This window comes from Tachypleus tridentatus, unplaced genomic scaffold (assembly GCF_004210375.1).
Source record: "Tachypleus tridentatus isolate NWPU-2018 unplaced genomic scaffold, ASM421037v1 Hic_cluster_2, whole genome shotgun sequence".
In the NCBI taxonomy this organism is placed as follows: Eukaryota; Metazoa; Arthropoda; class Merostomata; order Xiphosura; family Limulidae; genus Tachypleus; species Tachypleus tridentatus.
The window spans coordinates 58559776-58579489 of record NW_027467782.1 but is presented as its reverse complement, the minus strand read 5'-3'; the positions used below and the strand labels follow the sequence as shown (position 1 = coordinate 58579489).

The 19714-nt window shown below is 32.7% G+C and overlaps 1 protein-coding gene across 1 annotated transcript in view; it reads right to left on the bottom strand.

Moving 5' to 3' along the window:
- The window catches only part of LOC143242336 (fasciclin-1-like), an 81080-nt gene that overhangs the window by 4421 nt on the left and 56945 nt on the right, over positions 1–19714 (bottom strand). The window contains exon 10 of the mRNA XM_076485696.1: positions 6217–6334. The gene's annotated coding sequence lies outside the window, so the exon portion shown is untranslated. The remainder of the gene's footprint in view (positions 1–6216; positions 6335–19714) is intronic.

Genomic DNA, 19714 nt, shown 5'->3' with positions numbered 1-19714 from the left:
GAAACTCTGTGAAATTGCTTGAGTTCAGCAAACACTTCATATTTTGTGTGTCTCCCTTTTATTTTAGTACATGTAGACAGGCTTTGTTGTAACATATTTAATCAGTGTCCTTAGGGATTTTATTTCAAATTTCTCTAATAAACTTCCATAAAGTACTTGTGGAAGTACTTTTGATTTGTCAAATTTTTGATCTGTCAAGTCCCAGATCTGCTCCACTGGACTGAGAACGGATTCTGTTTGGGCCATTGTGTCATTTGAACGACTCCAGCAGCTTCTTTCTTAACTAAGTAATTTCTGTATAGGTTGGAAGAGTGTTTGGGTCATCGACCTCTCAATAGTAAAATCATTTACCAAGAATACACAAACCACTAGGTATACCATGATGTATCAGATGTTACTTCTGCTGGTCCATTATTTCATCTATTTTACAAATATCTCCTGTTGCCTCAGCAGATAAACACCCCAAACTATCACACTGCCTCACTCGTATTTCATGGTAGGTGCTATGTATTGAGGTAAGTATCTTTCACCTTCCTTCTGCTGGACATACAATCCACACTTTGAACCAAATATTTCAAATTTGGACTCATCCATCCATAACACCCTTTACCAATCATCAACAGTCCATTTTTTGTACTTTTTAACAAATTTCACTTTCTAACAATATCTGTAGATCAAAGTAAAGTTTTTTTAACTGCTGTATGACCAAATATTCCATTCTTGTCAAGTCTTCTTGACACTGTATATCTGGACACCTTTCTGTCATGTAGTACATGGTTGTCTATCTCATGCTTGAGATCAGTAGCAGTTTTCCTTCTGTCCTGATGGCTGCATAAACAAAGATACTTGACATCAGTATCATTAGGTTTAGGTGTTCTGTCTCCTCTTTCCTATTTTTGAATTTACCTATCTGAATCTAACGATCTAGAGTGTACTTGACAGTGTTTGGGGAGCATTTCAAGTCTGGTGAAATTTGTCAGAGAGTCCAACTAGTATCACATAAAGCTTTTATGTGAACTCTCTGTCTATTGACAATCCTCTATTTTTTTTGGGCCATGGCATGACAACAGAACTTAATATATAGTGTTAAAACTGTTTTTATCAAGGTTTATTTGTGGAGTGATATTAAATTAGTTTTTTTCTAGCATATACTGGTACCATAAGCTAGCTTCTTGCTAGTTTCTTTCTATATAGTTAAGACACTGCATAGGGTGCCATGAAACACATATCAGACCCTAAATTTGATCAGTATCTTCATTCAAACAGAACCCTTATGACCAACCCTTGAGACAGGTGTATGAAATTCTAAATGATAAGTATTCTCACCCAGGCTTCAACAGGTATCAGTGAAGCATTACTATATTCTGTAATGGTACGGAAGACTCAATATTTTGTCATCTTTTTGCACAGTACGTCATTATTCAAATACATTCTTTGTGTTAAATGGTCACTTTTTAACTCTACTATTATCTATAAGAAAAATAATTGAAACACCATTATCTTGGAATAAAATATAAGTTATAGAAACATTCGGATTAAGATAATATATTAACCACAAATCAGTTTCATACAAATTAACTGTTTAAATTAATGTTATCTTTAAAGTAAACATTATTAAACAATTAAAAGTTTTGGTTAAATACAATATGACGTTCTTGAAATTGTCCATTCAATCTACACCCCAGAAGCAGGTTTTCTCAGTAAACTGTTAACATTGCTGCACTGTTATAGGAAAAGAATGTAGAAGGAAAGCTGTGTTTCAACAACTAGGTATGATTAAAGTTATGTTGTAAATTATCATCACAGGGTATGACTGAAATGTTGGTTTATGAAAGTTTCAGATTAACCCCAACATTGCTACACTGTTATAGGAAAAGAACGTAGAAGGAAAGCTGTGTTTCAACAACTAGGTATGATTAAAGTTAAGTTGTAAATTATCATCACAGGGTATGATTGAAATGTTGGTTTATGAAAGTTTCAGATTAACCCCAACATTGCTACACTGTTATAGGAAAAGAATGTAGAAGGAAAGCTGTGTTTCAACAACTAGGTATGATTAAAGTTATGTTGTAAATTATCATCACAGGGTATGACTGAAATGTTGGTTTATGAAAGTTTCAGATTAACCCCAACATTGCTACACTGTTATAGGAAAAGAATGTAGAAGGAAAGCTGTGTTTCAACAACTAGGTATGATTAAAGTTAAGTTGTAAATTATCATCACAGGGTATGATTGAAATGTTGGTTTATGAAAGTTTCAGATTAACCCCAACATTGCTACACTGTTATAGGAAAAGAATGTAGAAGGAAAGCTGTGTTTCAACAACTAGGTATGATTAAAGTTAAGTTGTAAATTATCATCACAGGGTATGATTGAAATGTTGGTTTATGAAAGTTTCAGATTAACCCCAACATTGCTACACTGTTATAGGAAAAGAATGTAGAAGGAAAGCTGTGTTTCAACAACTAGGTATGATTAAAGTTATGTTGTAAATTATCATCACAGGGTATGATTGAAATGTTGGTTTATGAAAGTTTCAGATTAACCCCAACATTGCTACACTGTTATAGGAAAAGAATGTAGAAGGAAAGCTGTGTTTCAACAACTAGGTATGATTAAAGTTATGTTGTAAATTATCATCACAGGGTATGACTGAAATGTTGGTTTATGAAAGTTTCAGATTAACCCCAACATTGCTACACTGTTATAGGAAAAGAATGTAGAAGGAAAGCTGTGTTTCAACAACTAGGTATGATTAAAGTTATGTTGTAAATTATCATCACAGGGTATGACTGAAATGTTGGTTTATGAAAGTTTCAGATTAACCCCAACATTGCTACACTGTTATAGGAAAAGAATGTAGAAGGAAAGCTGTGTTTCAACAACTAGGTATGATTAAAGTTAAATTGTAAATTATCATCACAGGGTATGACTGAAATGTTGGTTTATGAAAGTTTCAGATTAACCCCAACATTGCTACACTGTTATAGGAAAAGAATGTAGAAGGAAAGCTGTGTTTCAACAACTAGGTATGATTAAAGTTAAATTGTAAATTATCATCACAGGGTATGACTGAAATGTTGGTTTATGAAAGTTTCAGATTAACCCCAACATTGCTACACTGTTATAGGAAAAGAATGTAGAAGGAAAGCTGTGTTTCAACAACTAGGTATGATTAAAGTTAAGTTGTAAATTATCATCACAGGGTATGATTGAAATGTTGGTTTATGAAAGTTTCAGATTAACCCCAACATTGCTACACTGTTATAGGAAAAGAATGTAGAAGGAAAGCTGTGTTTCAACAACTAGGTATGATTAAAGTTAAATTGTAAATTATCATCACAGGGTATGACTGAAATGTTGGTTTATGAAAGTTTCAGATTAACCCCAACATTGCTACACTGTTATAGGAAAAGAATGTAGAAGGAAAGCTGTGTTTCAACAACTAGGTATGATTAAAGTTAAATTGTAAATTATCATCACAGGATATGACTGAAATGTTGGTTTATGAAAGTTTCAGATTAACCCCAACATTGCTACACTGTTATAGGAAAAGAATGTAGAAGGAAAGCTGTGTTTCAACAACTAGGTATGATTAAAGTTATGTTGTAAATTATCATCACAGGATATGACTGAAATGTTGGTTTATGAAAGTTTCAGATTAACCCCAACATTGCTACACTGTTATAGGAAAAGAATGTAGAAGGAAAGCTGTGTTTCAACAACTAGGTATGATTAAAGTTAAATTGTAAATTATCATCACAGGATATGACTGAAATGTTGGTTTATGAAAGTTTCAGATTAACCCCAACATTGCTACACTGTTATAGGAAAAGAATGTAGAAGGAAAGCTGTGTTTCAACAACTAGGTATGATTAAAGTTAAATTGTAAATTATCATCACAGGATATGACTGAAATGTTGGTTTATGAAAGTTTCAGATTAACCCCAACATTGCTACACTGTTATAGGAAAAGAATGTAGAAGGAAAGCTGTGTTTCAACAACTAGGTATGATTAAAGTTAAATTGTAAATTATCATCACAGGATATGACTGAAATGTTGGTTTATGAAAGTTTCAGATTAACCCCAACATTGCTACACTGTTATAGGAAAAGAATGTAGAAGGAAAGCTGTGTTTCAACAACTAGGTATGATTAAAGTTAAATTGTAAATTATCATCACAGGATATGACTGAAATGTTGGTTTATGAAAGTTTCAGATTAACCCCAACATTGCTACACTGTTATAGGAAAAGAATGTAGAAGGAAAGCTGTGTTTCAACAACTAGGTATGATTAAAGTTAAATTGTAAATTATCATCACAGGATATGACTGAAATGTTGGTTTATGAAAGTTTCAGATTAACCCCAACATTGCTACACTGTTATAGGAAAAGAATGTAGAAGGAAAGCTGTGTTTCAACAACTAGGTATGATTAAAGTTAAATTGTAAATTATCATCACAGGATATGACTGAAATGTTGGTTTATGAAAGTTTCAGATTAACCCCAACATTGCTACACTGTTATAGGAAAAGAATGTAGAAGGAAAGCTGTGTTTCAACAACTAGGTATGATTAAAGTTAAATTGTAAATTATCATCAAGGATATGACTGAAATGTTGGTTTATGAAAGTTTCAGATTATACACTGTTATAGGAAAAGAATGTAGAAGGAAAGCTGTGTTTCAACAACTAGGTATGATTAAAGTTAAGTTGTAAATTATCATCACAGGGTATGATTGAAATGTTGGTTTATGAAAGTTTCAGATTAACCCCAACATTGCTACACTGTTATAGGAAAAGAATGTAGAAGGAAAGCTGTGTTTCAACAACTAGGTATGATTAAAGTCAAATTGTAAATTATCATCACAAGATATGACTGAAATGTTGGTTGATGAAAGTTTCAGATTAACCCCAACATTGCTACACTGTTATAGGAAAAGAATGTAGAAGGAAAGCTGTGTTTCAACAACTAGGTATGATTAAAGTTAAATTGTAAATTATCATCACAGGATATGACTGAAATGTTGGTTTATGAAAGTTTCAGATTAACCCCAACATTGCTACACTGTTATAGGAAAAGAATGTAGAAGGAAAGCTGTGTTTCAACAACTAGGTATGATTAAAGTTAAATTGTAAATTATCATCACAGGATATGACTGAAATGTTGGTTTATGAAAGTTTCAGATTAACCCCAACATTGCTACACTGTTATAGGAAAAGAATGTAGAAGGAAAGCTGTGTTTCAACAACTAGGTATGATTAAAGTTAAATTGTAAATTATCATCACAGGATATGACTGAAATGTTGGTTGATGAAAGTTTCAGATTAACCCCAACATTGCTACACTGTTATAGGAAAAGAATGTAGAAGGAAAGCTGTGTTTCAACAACTAGGTATGATTAAAGTTATGTTGTAAATTATCATCACAGGGTATGACTGAAATGTTGGTTCATGAAAGTAACCCCAAAAATTAGAATACTACAAATATATCAAAATAACACGACATATTTCATTTACACAAAAATATCAAACACAAATATTTAGTTTATATTATGACTAAATATCTTATTATTTAAATAATGAAAGTGAAGTAGGGAAAAACGGACAGTACACATGTGGTGATGGCTATCGTGTATAGTAAGTAACTGATTCTACTGAATCTACAATAAGTTTACTTGTAGGGACAAACGGACAGTACACAAGTGTTCATGGCCATCGTGTATAGTAAGTAACTGATTCTACTGAATCTACAATAAGTTTACTTGTAGGGACAAACGGACAGTACACAAGTGTTCATGGCTATCGTGTATAGTAAGTAACTGATTCTACTGAATCTACAATAAGTTTACTTGTAGGGACAAACGGACAGTACACAAGTGTTCATGGCTATCGTGTATAGTAAGTAATTGATTCTACTGAATCTACAATAAGTTTACTTGTAGGGACAAACGGACAGTACACAAGTGTTCATGGCTATCGTGTATAGTAAGTAACTGATTCTACTGAATCTACAATAAGTTTACTTGTAGGGACAAACGGACAGTACACAAGTGTTCATGGCTATCGTGTATAGTAAGTAACTGAATCTACAATAAGTTTACTTGTGGTGACAAATGGGCAGTCCACTTGTAGTGATGACCATCGTGCATAGTATCTGATTCCACCGAATCTACAATAAGTTTACATAACACTTGTATTGATGACTATACTTACCAGCGTTACCTAATCCCCTCTTCACATCGACGACACCATTAACCATCTGCAAGTTATCTTTTCGTTCTAACTCCTGTGAAGATATTTCATCCCCGACAACCAGGTGTCGATCGAGAATCTGTAACAAGAACACTGGTGAAATATAAAACACTTTCATCGACTAGAATGTGTAACAAGAACACTGGTGAAATATAAAACACTTTCAGTGACTAGAATGTGTAACAAGAACACTGGTGAAATACAAAACACTTTCATCGACTAGAATGTGTAACAAGAACACTGGTGAAATACAAAACACTTTCATCGACTAGAATGTGTAACAAGAACACTGGAGAAATACAAAACAGTTTCATCGACTAGAATCTGTAACAAGAACACTGGGTGACTAGAATGTGTACAAGAACACTTTCATTGACTAGAATGTGTAACAAGAACACTGGTGAAATACAAAACACTTTCATCGACTAGAATGTGTAACAAGAACACTGGTGAAATACAAAACACTTTCGTCGACTAGAATGTGTAACAAGAACACTGGTGAAATATAAAACACTTTCATCGACTAGAATGTGTAACAAGAACACTGATGAAATATAAAACACCTTCATCGACTAGAATGTGTAACAAGAACACTGGTGAAATACAAAACACTTTCATCGACTAGAATGTGTAACAAGAACACTGATGAAATATAAAACACTTTCAACGACTAGAATGTGTAATAAGAACACTGGTGAAATACAAAACACTTTCATCGACTAGAATGTGTAACGAGAACACTGGTGAAATATAAAACACTTTCATCGACTAGAATGTGTAACAAGAACACTAGTGAAATACAAAACACTTTCATTGACTAGAATGTGTAACAAGAACACTGGTGAAATATAAAACACTTTCGTCGACTAGAATGTGTAACAAGAACACTGGAGAAATACAAAACAGTTTCATCGACTAGAATCTGTAACAAGAACACTGGTGAAATACAAAACACGTTCATCGACTAGAATGTGTAACAAGAACACTGGTGAAATACAAAACACTTTCATCGACTAGAATGTGTAACAAGAACACTGGTGAAATATAAAACACTTTCATCGACTAGAATGTGTAACAAGAACACTGGTGAAATATAAAACACTTTCATCGACTAGAATGTGTAACAAGAACACTGGTGAAATATAAAACACTTTCATCGACTAGAATGTGTAACAAGAACACTGGTGAAATATAAAACACTTTCATCGACTAGAATGTGTAACAAGAACACTGGTGAAATACAAAACACTTTCATCGACTAGAATGTGTAACAAGAACACTGGTGAAATATAAAACACTTTCATCGACTAGAATGTGTAACAAGAACACTGGTGAAATACAAAACACTTTCATCGACTAGAATGTGTAACAAGAACACTGGTGAAATACAAAACACTTTCATCGACTAGAACTTTCATCGACTAGAATGTGTAACAAGAACACTGGTGAAATACAAAACACTTTCATCGACTAGAATGTGTAACAAGAACACTGGTGAAATACAAAACACTTTCATCGACTAGAATGTGTAACAAGAACACTGGTGAAATATAAAACACTTTCATCGACTAGAATGTGTAACAAGAACACTGGTGAAATATAAAACACTTTCATCGACTAGAATGTGTAACAAGAACACTGGTGAAATACAAAACACTTTCATCGACTAGAATGTGTAACAAGAACACTGATGAAATATAAAACACTTCATCGACTAGAATGTGTAACAAGAACACTGGTGAAATACAAAACACTTTCATCGACTAGAATGTGTAACAAGAACACTGGTGAAATATAAAACACTTTCATCGACTAGAATGTGTAACAAGAACACTGGTGAAATACAAAACACTTTCATCGACTAGAATGTGTAACAAGAACACTCATCGTGAAATACAAAACACTTTCACTTTCATCGACTAGAATGTGTAACAAGAACACTGGTGAAATATAAAACACTTTCGTCGACTAGAATGTGTAACAAGAACACTGGTGAAATATAAAACACTTTCGTCGACTAGAATGTGTAACAAGAACACTGGTGAAATACAAAACACTTTCATCGACTAGAATGTGTAACAAGAACACTGGTGAAATACAAAACACTTTCGTCGACTAGAATGTGTAACAAGAACACTGGTGAAATACAAAACACTTTCGTCGACTAGAATGTGTAACAAGAACACTGGTGAAATACAAAACAGTTTCATCGACTAGAATGTGTAACAAGAACACTGGTGAAATACAAAACACTTTCATCGACTAGAATGTGTAACAAGAACACTGGTGAAATACAAAACACTTTCATCGACTAGAATGTGTAACAAGAACACTGGTGAAATATAAAACACTTTCATCGACTAGAATGTGTAACAAGAACACTGGTGAAATATAAAACACTTTCATCGACTAGAATGTGTAACAAGAACACTGGTGAAATATAAAACACTTTCATCGACTAGAATGTGTAACAAGAACACTGGTGAAATACAAAACACTTTCATCGACTAGAATGTGTAACAAGAACACTGATGAAATATAAAACACTTTCATCGACTAGAATGTGTAACAAGAACACTGGTGAAATACAAAACACTTTCATCGACTAGAATGTGTAACAAGAACACTGGTGAAATATAAAACACTTTCATCGACTAGAATGTGTAACAAGAACACTGGTGAAATACAAAACACTTTCATCGACTAGAATGTGTAACAAGAACACTGGTGAAATATAAAACACTTTCATCGACTAGAATGTGTAACAAGAACACTGGTGAAATACTGGTAAAACACTTTCATCGACTAGAATGTGTAACAAGAACACTGATGAAATATAAAACACTTTCATCGACTAGAATGTGTAACAAGAACACTGGTGAAATACAAAACACTTTCATCGACTAGAATGTGTAACAAGAACACTGATGAAATATAAAACACTTTCAACGACTAGAATGTGTAATAAGAACACTGGTGAAATACAAAACACTTTCATCGACTAGAATGTGTAACAAGAACACTGGTGAAATATAAAACACTTTCATCGACTAGAATGTGTAACAAGAACACTGGTGAAATACAAAACACTTTCATTGACTAGAATGTGTAACAAGAACACTGGTGAAATATAAAACACTTTCGTCGACTAGAATGTGTAACAAGAACACTGGTGAAATACAAAACACTTTCGTCGACTAGAATGTGTAACAAGAACACTGGTGAAATACAAAACACTTTCGTCGACTAGAATGTGTAACAAGAACACTGGTGAAATACAAAACACTTTCGTCGACTAGAATGTGTAACAAGAACACTGGTGAAAATAATATAAAACACTTTCATCGACTAGAATGTGTAACAAGAACACTGGTGAAATACAAAACACTTTCATCGACTAGAATGTGTAACAAGAACACTGATGAAATATAAAACACTTTCAACGACTAGAATGTGTAATAAGAACACTGGTGAAATACAAAACACTTTCATCGACTAGAATGTGTAACGAGAACACTGGTGAAATATAAAACACTTTCATCGACTAGAATGTGTAACAAGAACACTGGTGAAATACAAAACACTTTCAAAACACTTTCGTCGACTAGAATGTGTAACAAGAACACTGGTGAAATACAAAACACTTTCATCGACTAGAATGTGTAACAAGAACACTGGTGAAATACAAAACAGTTTCATCGACTAGAATGTGTAACAAGAACACTGGAGAAATACAAAACAGTTTCATCGACTAGAATCTGTAACAAGAACAAGTGATATACTAAACACTTATTGACTTTAATCTGTAACAAGAACAGTTGTGATATACTAAACACTTTCATCAATTTTAATTTGTAACAAGAACACTTGATACATACTAAGCAATTTCATCGCCTAAAACCTTTAAGAAGAAAATTGGTGAAATACTAAACATATTCATCGACTTTCAACTGTAACAAGAACAACGGTGACATATTAGACACTTTCTCTGACATGAATCATTAACAAGAACAATGGTGTAATAAAAAACACTTTAATCTGTAACAAAAACACTGGTGACATACTAAACACTTTCATCAACTTGAATCTATAGCAAGAACAAGGAACATACTAAACACTTTGATGGACTTTAATCTGTAACAAGAACACTTGTGGCATACTAAACACTTTCATCGACTTGAATCTCTAACAAGAAGAATGGTTACATACAATCGACTTGATTCTCTAGGAAGAACACGTGTGACATACTAAACATTTTCATCGACTTTAATCCGTAACAAGAACACTGGTGAAATACTAAATAGTTCCATCGAACATTTTGTACCAAGAACAATGGTGACATACTAAACACTATCATCGACTTGAATGCGTAATAGAAACAATGGTGACATACTAAAAACTCTCATCATCGACTTGAATCTGTAACAATAACACTGGTGATATACTAATCACGTTTATCGAGTTGAATCTGGAACAATAACACTGGTGACATACTAAACACTTTGATCGACTTGAATCTCTAACAAGAACAATGGTGACATACTAAACGTTTTCATTGTCTTGTATCTTAGAAAACTGGTGACATATTAAACGTTTTCATTGTCTTGGATCTTACAACACTGGTGACATATTAAACACTTTCATCTACTTTAATCTGTAACAAGAACAATGGTGACATACTAAACACTTTCTTCTACTTTAATCTGTAACAAGAATGCTAGTGAAATATTAAATACTTTCATTGAACAATTCTCTAACATGAACTAATGGTGACATACTGAACACTTTTATTGACTTGAATTTGTAACAATAACAATGATATACTAAACACTTTCGAGAACTTGCTTCTGTAGGAAGAACACGTGTGACATAATAAACCTTGTCATTGACTTCAATCTATAACAATGACACTGGTGACATACTAAACACTTTCATAGACTTTACTCTGTAACAAGAACAATGGTGACATACTAAACACTTTCATTGACTTCAATCTGTAACAAGAACACTCGTGACATACTAAACACTTTCATTGACTTTAATCTGTAACAAGAACACTAGTGGCATACTAAACACTTTCAATGACTTTCTTTAAAGAGAATAAAAGTATTGAATACTTGATTACCTTCAGTTCGTGCACTAAAATGTTTTATTCATTTCTACACTACACTCTAATATTTGTAATTTATCGAACTACAGTTTTTGATTGTCGACTGAAGAATATTTAGTTACTTACACTGATATCCTGTATCCGTTACCCCACTGAAGTATAATAAACTATTGTGTAATCCCATTAAAATGTACTAACTTGTTTGTTTGTTTTTAAATTTCACGCAAAGCTACTCGAGGGCTATCTGTGCTAGCCGTCCCTAATTTAGCAGTGGAAGGCAGCTAGTCATCACCACCCACCGCCAACTAAAGGGCTACTCTTTTACCAACGACTAGTGGGATTGGTCGTCACTATATAACGCCCCCACGACTGAAAGGGCGAGCATGTTTGGTGTGACCGGGAATCGAACCCGCGACCCTCGGATTACGAGTCCAACGCCTCAACCCACCCAGCCATGCCAGGCCTGTACTAACTTATACAGTTATTCCGCTAAAACTGTACAAAGCTATACTGTTATTTCTCTAAAGTGCACTAAAGATATATGGTTATTTTACTAAATGTATTAAGCGATACGCTTATCACAGTTATCACATTAAAATGTACTAAATTGCATTGTTATTCTATTATTATGCAAACGTAACAGTAAAAATATGTGTAATTCATCACGTATGAGAACAAAACCTTAATAAAACGTATATAATGAATGACAACATATAGGAACAAGTTATTATGAACAACGCCTGTAACCTTCCATAAGTTCATATAAATTTTTCAGTACTTCGTTGGTCCTCCTAGTACCATAACAATCTCCACAAGGTGATCTGCCATGCTGTCGGTAAGGTTATTGATGTAATTCACTGTGATTTCATCCCAGCTTATCACTAGAAGGCACTGCAACTGAACCACACCAGCTGTTTTAGGGCCGTGTTTAGTATTTTTCCTTTTCACTTCTGTCCAACAGTTCTCAATATGTTTATAATATAGAGACTTTACTGGCTATGACAATCTTGCAACGTACCTCTGGTCGAGATAATCCTGTACAATAGAGCACTTTGGGCATTGGAATTGTCATCCTGAAACAAAATGTTTTTGCCAAACCTTGCCCAGCAAACGGAAGAAATATTGTCTCCATGTGATGCCTTTAGGAATCGCCATTGAAATTACTTTGGAAAATTGAAGAGCGGTTCCAACTATGATGAATAGCTGCCCAAACATGTATTCCACCACCTCATTTGTGTTCCCACCCAGTATAGGCAGTTCTCCGTCATCTTTCTGCAGACAAACGACGAACACGATTCATCAGCTTCAACAAACCAGAAACAGAACTCCCCTGCCCTAAATGTAAAGTGATATGTTATCTTACCCAAGTAACATAGTGACAGCGGTAAATTCTATTACATATCAGTTTGCAGGTAGCAATTCTTGCAAAATAGCCTTCTTTGGTCAGTCTCCTTTTCAATATTCTTCTGAATATGTCCACACCGTTCTTGTCGTTAGGTGTTGCAATAATGTTTTTCTACTTAATCAAAATAAGATGATCTCAAGCAATCAGTTTTGTCGTCTGCAGAAATTTACTGAATTAACGTTTCCTGTACTCCGATAATATTTTAGATTTGTGGATAGAGTACATTGAGGGTACCCAACTGTTTCTTCAATGTCCAATTGCTTCATCCAATTTCTGGACAGTCGAATAATCTGACGATCTATAACTTCCGTAATATGATTCTACAGCCAGTACTGAGAAACTGTGTGAACAAAACATTGATATGTTTTGAGAAGACTATACCAAAAGAACAAACAAAACAGGTGTGTATGTGTATTTTGTCAAACAACCTAAACACACCAAAATAAAAATTGGTACATATTCGTCAGATCAAACGCTACCTTCTCTATTTCTTCTCAGGCATTTACTGAGTCACTATTTCATACTACACCAGTATAATACAATATGAAAACACTTGGTCAAGAATGTATAATAAATTACCAATAAAACATTTCATTCTTCTTGCTCCTCTGTACATGATAACAATACAGTACTAACATTAACTAAACAGTAGAATGTTTCAGTTCTGTTGTTACACTGTACACTATAACAATACAGTACTAACATTAACTAAACAGTAGAATGTTTCAGTTCTGTTGTTACACTGTACACGATAACAATACAGTACTAACATTAACTAAACAGTAGAATGTTTCATTTCTGTTGTTACACTGTACACGATAACAATACAGTACAAACATTAACTGAACAGTAGAATGTTTCATTTCTGTTGTTACACTGTACACGATAACAATACACTACAAACATTAACTAAACACTAGAATGTTTCATTTCTGTTGTTACACTGTACACGATAACAATACAGTACAAACATTAACTGATCATTAGAACATTTAATTTTTCTTTCTGCTCTGCACACGATAACAATACAATACTAACATTAATTGAACAGTAAAATGTTTCATTTCTCTTGTTACACTGTACACGATATCAATACAGTACAAACATTAACTGAAGAGTAAAATGTTTCATTTCTGTTGTTACACCGTACACGATAACAATACAGTACTAACGTTAACTGAACAGTAAAATGTTTCATTTCTGTTGTTACACTGTACACTATAACAATACAGTACTAACATTAACTGAACAGTAGAATGTTTCATTCCTGTTGTTATACTGTACACGATAACAATACAGTACTAACATTACTGAAGAGTAGAATGTTTCATTTCTGTTGTTACACTGTACACGATAACAATACAGTACTAACATTAACTGAAGAGTAGAATGTTTCATTTCTGTTGTTACACTGTACACGATAACAATACAGTACTAACATTAACTGAACAGTAAAATGTTTCATTTCTGTTGTTACACTGTACACGATAACAATACAGTACAAACATTAACTGAAGAGTAGAATGTTTCATTTCTGTTGTTACACTGTACACGATAACAATACAGTACTAACATTAACTGAACAGTAAAATGTTTCATTTCTGTTGTTACACTGTACACGATAACAACACAGTACAAACATTAACTGAATAGTAGAATGTTTCATTTCTGTCGTTACACTGTACACGATAATAATACAGTACTAACATTAACTGAACAGTAAAATGTTTCAGTTCTGTTGTTACACTGTACACGATAACAATACAGTACTAACATTAACTAAACAGTAGAATGTTTCATTTCTGTTGTTACACTGTACACGATAACAATACAGTACAAACATTAACTGAACAGTAGAATGTTTCATTTCTGTTGTTACACTGTACACGATAACAATACACTACAAACATTAACTAAACACTAGAATGTTTCATTTCTGTTGTTACACTGTACACGATAACAATACAGTACAAACATTAACTGATCATTAGAACATTTAATTTTTCTTTCTGCTCTGCACACGATAACAATACAATACTAACATTAATTGAACAGTAAAATGTTTCATTTCTCTTGTTACACTGTACACGATATCAATACAGTACAAACATTAACTGAAGAGTAAAATGTTTCATTTCTGTTGTTACACCGTACACGATAACAATATAGTACTAACGTTAACTGAACAGTAAAATGTTTCATTTCTGTTGTTACACTGTACACTATAACAATACAGTACTAACATTAACTGAACAGTAGAATGTTTCATTCCTGTTGTTATACTGTACACGATAACAATACAGTACTAACATTACTGAAGAGTAGAATGTTTCATTTCTGTTGTTACACTGTACACGATAACAATACAGTACTAACATTAACTGAAGAGTAGAATGTTTCATTTCTGTTGTTACACTGTACACGATAACAATACAGTACTAACATTAACTGAACAGTAAAATGTTTCATTTCTGTTGTTACACTGTACACGATAACAATGCAGTACAAACATTAACTGAAGAGTAGAATGTTTCATTTCTGTTGTTACACTGTACACGATAACAATACAGTACTAACATTAACTGAACAGTAAAATGTTTCATTTCTGTTGTTACACTGTACACGATAACAACACAGTACAAACATTAACTGAATAGTAGAATGTTTCATTTCTGTCGTTACACTGTACACGATAATAATACAGTACTAACATTAACTGAACAGTAAAATGTTTCATTTCTGTTGTTACACTGTACACGATAACAATACAGTACTAACATTAACTGAACAGTAGAATGTTTCAGTTCTGTTGTTACACTGTACATGATAACAATACAGTACTAACATTAACTGAACAGTAGAATGTTTCATTTCTGTTGTTACACTATACACGACAACAATACAGTACTAACGTTAACTGAACGGTAGAATGTTTCATTTCTGTTATTACACTGTACACGATAACAATACAGTATTAACATTAACTGAACAGTAGAATGTTTCATTTCTGTTGTTACACTGTACACGATAACAATACAGTAATAAAATAAACTGAACAGTAAAATGTTTCATTTCTCTTGTTACACGATAACAATACAGTACAAACATTAACTGAAGAGTAGAATGTTTCATTTCTGTTGTTACACTGTACACGATAACAATACACTACAAACATTAACTAAACACTAGAATGTTTCATTTCTGTTGTTACACTGTACACGATAACAATACAGTACAAACATTAACTGATCATTAGAACATTTAATTTTTCTTTCTGCTCTGCACACGATAACAATACAATACTAACATTAATTGAACAGTAAAATGTTTCATTTCTCTTGTTACACTGTACACGATATCAATACAGTACAAACATTAACTGAAGAGTAAAATGTTTCATTTCTGTTGTTACACCGTACACGATAACAATATAGTACTAACGTTAACTGAACAGTAAAATGTTTCATTTCTGTTGTTACACTGTACACTATAACAATACAGTACTAACATTAACTGAACAGTAGAATGTTTCATTTCTGTTGTTATACTGTACACGATAACAATACAGTACTAACATTACTGAAGAGTAGAATGTTTCATTTCTGTTGTTACACTGTACACGATAACAATACAGTACTAACATTAACTGAAGAGTAGAATGTTTCATTTCTGTTGTTACACTGTACACGATAACAATACAGTACTAACATTAACTGAACAGTAAAATGTTTCATTTCTGTTGTTACACTGTACACGATAACAATACAGTACAAACATTAACTGAAGAGTAGAATGTTTCATTTCTGTTGTTACACTGTACACGATAACAATACAGTACTAACATTAACTGAACAGTAAAATGTTTCATTTCTGTTGTTACACTGTACACGATAACAACACAGTACAAACATTAACTGAATAGTAGAATGTTTCATTTCTGTCGTTACACTGTACACGATAATAATACAGTACTAACATTAACTGAACAGTAAAATGTTTCATTTCTGTTGTTACACTGTACACGATAACAATACAGTACTAACATTAACTGAACAGTAGAATGTTTCAGTTCTGTTGTTACACTGTACATGATAACAATACAGTACTAACATTAACTGAACAGTAGAATGTTTCATTTCTGTTGTTACACTATACACGACAACAATACAGTACTAACGTTAACTGAACGGTAGAATGTTTCATTTCTGTTATTACACTGTACACGATAACAATACAGTACTAACATTAACTGAACAGTAGAATGTTTCATTTCTGTTGTTACACTGTACACGATAACAATACAGTAATAAAATTAACTGAACAGTAAAATGTTTCATTTCTCTTGTTACACGATAACAATACAGTACTAACATTAACTGAACAGTAAAATGTTTCATTTCTGTTGTTACACTGTACACGATAACAATACAGTACTACTGAACAGTACAATGTTTCATTTCTGTTGTTACACTGTACACAATAACAATAGAGTACTAACATTAACTGAACAGTAGAATGTTTCAGTTCTGTTGTTACACTGTACATGATAACAATACAGTACTAACATTAACTGAACGGTAGAATGTTTCATTTCTGTTATTACACTGTACACGATAACAATACAGTACTAACATTAACTGAACAGTTCAATGTTTCATTTCTGTTGTTACACTGTACACGATAACAATACAATACTAACAATAACTGAAGAGTAAAAGAATGTTTCATTTCTGTTGTTACACTGTACACGATAACAATACAGTACTAACATTAACTGAACAGTAGAATGTTTCATTTCTGTCGTTACACGGTACACGATAACAATACAATACTAACAATAACTGAACAGTAAAATGTTTCATTTCTCTTGTTACACGATAACAATACAGTACTAACATTAACTGAAGAGTAGAATGTTTCATTTCTGTTGTTACACTGTACACGATAACAATACAGTACTAACATTAACTGAAGAGTAGAATGTTTCATTTCTGTTGTTACACTGTACACGATAACAATACAGTACTAACATTAACTGAAGAGTAGAATGTTTCATTTCTGTTGTTACACTGTACACGATAACAATACAGTACAAACATTAACTGAAGAGTAGAATGTTTCATTTCTGTTGTTACACTGTACACGATAACAATACAGTACTAACATTAACTGAACAGTAAAATGTTTCATTTCTGTTGTTACACTGTACACGATAACAACACAGTACAAACATTAACTGAATAGTAGAATGTTTCATTTCTGTCGTTACACTGTACACGATAATAATACAGTACTAACATTAACTGAACAGTAAAATGTTTCATTTCTGTTGTTACACTGTACACGATAACAATACAGTACTAACATTAACTGAACAGTAGAATGTTTCAGTTCTGTTGTTACACTGTACATGATAACAATACAGTACTAACATTAACTGAACAGTAGAATGTTTCATTTCTGTTGTTACACTATACACGACAACAATACAGTACTAACGTTAACTGAACGGTAGAATGTTTCATTTCTGTTATTACACTGTACACGATAACAATACAGTACTAACATTAACTGAACAGTAGAATGTTTCATTTCTGTTGTTACACTGTACACGATAACAATACAGTAATAAAATTAACTGAACAGTAAAATGTTTCATTTCTCTTGTTACACGATAACAATACAGTACTAACATTAACTGAACAGTAAAATGTTTCATTTCTGTTGTTACACTGTACACGATAACAATACAGTACTACTGAACAGTACAATGTTTCATTTCTGTTGTTACACTGTACACGATAACAATACAGTACTACTGAACAGTACAATGTTTCATTTCTGTTGTTACACTGTACACAATAACAATAGAGTACTAACATTAACTGAACAGTAGAATGTTTCAGTTCTGTTGTTACACTGTACATGATAACAATACAGTACTAACATTAACTGAACGGTAGAATGTTTCATTTCTGTTATTACACTGTACACGATAACAATACAGTACTAACATTAACTGAACAGTTCAATGTTTCATTTCTGTTGTTACACTGTACACGATAACAATACAATACTAACAATAACTGAAGAGTAAAAGAATGTTTCATTTCTGTTGTTACACTGTACACGATAACAATACAGTACTAACATTAACTGAACAGTAAAATGTTTCATTTCTGTTGTTACATTGTACACGATAACAATACAGTACTATCATTGACTGAACAGTAAAATGTTTCATTTCTGTTGTTACACTGTACACGATAACAATACAGTACTAACATTAACTGAACAGTAGAATGTTTCATTTCTGTCGTTACACGGTACACGATAACAATACAATACTAACAATAACTGAACAGTAAAATGTTTCATTTCTCTTGTTACACGATAACAATACAGTACTAACATTAACTGAAGAGTAGAATGTTTCATTTCTGTTGTTACACTGTACACGATAACAATACAGTACTAACATTAACTGAAGAGTAGAATGTTTCATTTCTGTTGTTACACTGTACACGATAACAATACAGTACTAACATTAACTGAAGAGTAGAATGTTTCATTTCTGTTGTTACACTGTACACGATAACAACACAGTACTAACATTAACTGAACAGTAAAATGTTTCATTTCTCTTGTTACACTGTACACGATAACAATACAGTACTAACATTAACTGAACAGTAGAATGTTTCATTTCTGTTGTTATCACTGTACACGATAACAATACAATACTAACAATAACTGAACAGTAAAATGTTTCATTTCTGTTATTACACTGTACACGATAACAATACAGTACTAACATTAACTGAAGAGTAGAATGTTTCATTTCTGTTGTTACACTGTACACAATAACAATACAATACTAACATTAACTAAAGAGTAGAATGTTTCATTTCTGTTGTTACACTGTACACGATAACAATACGGTA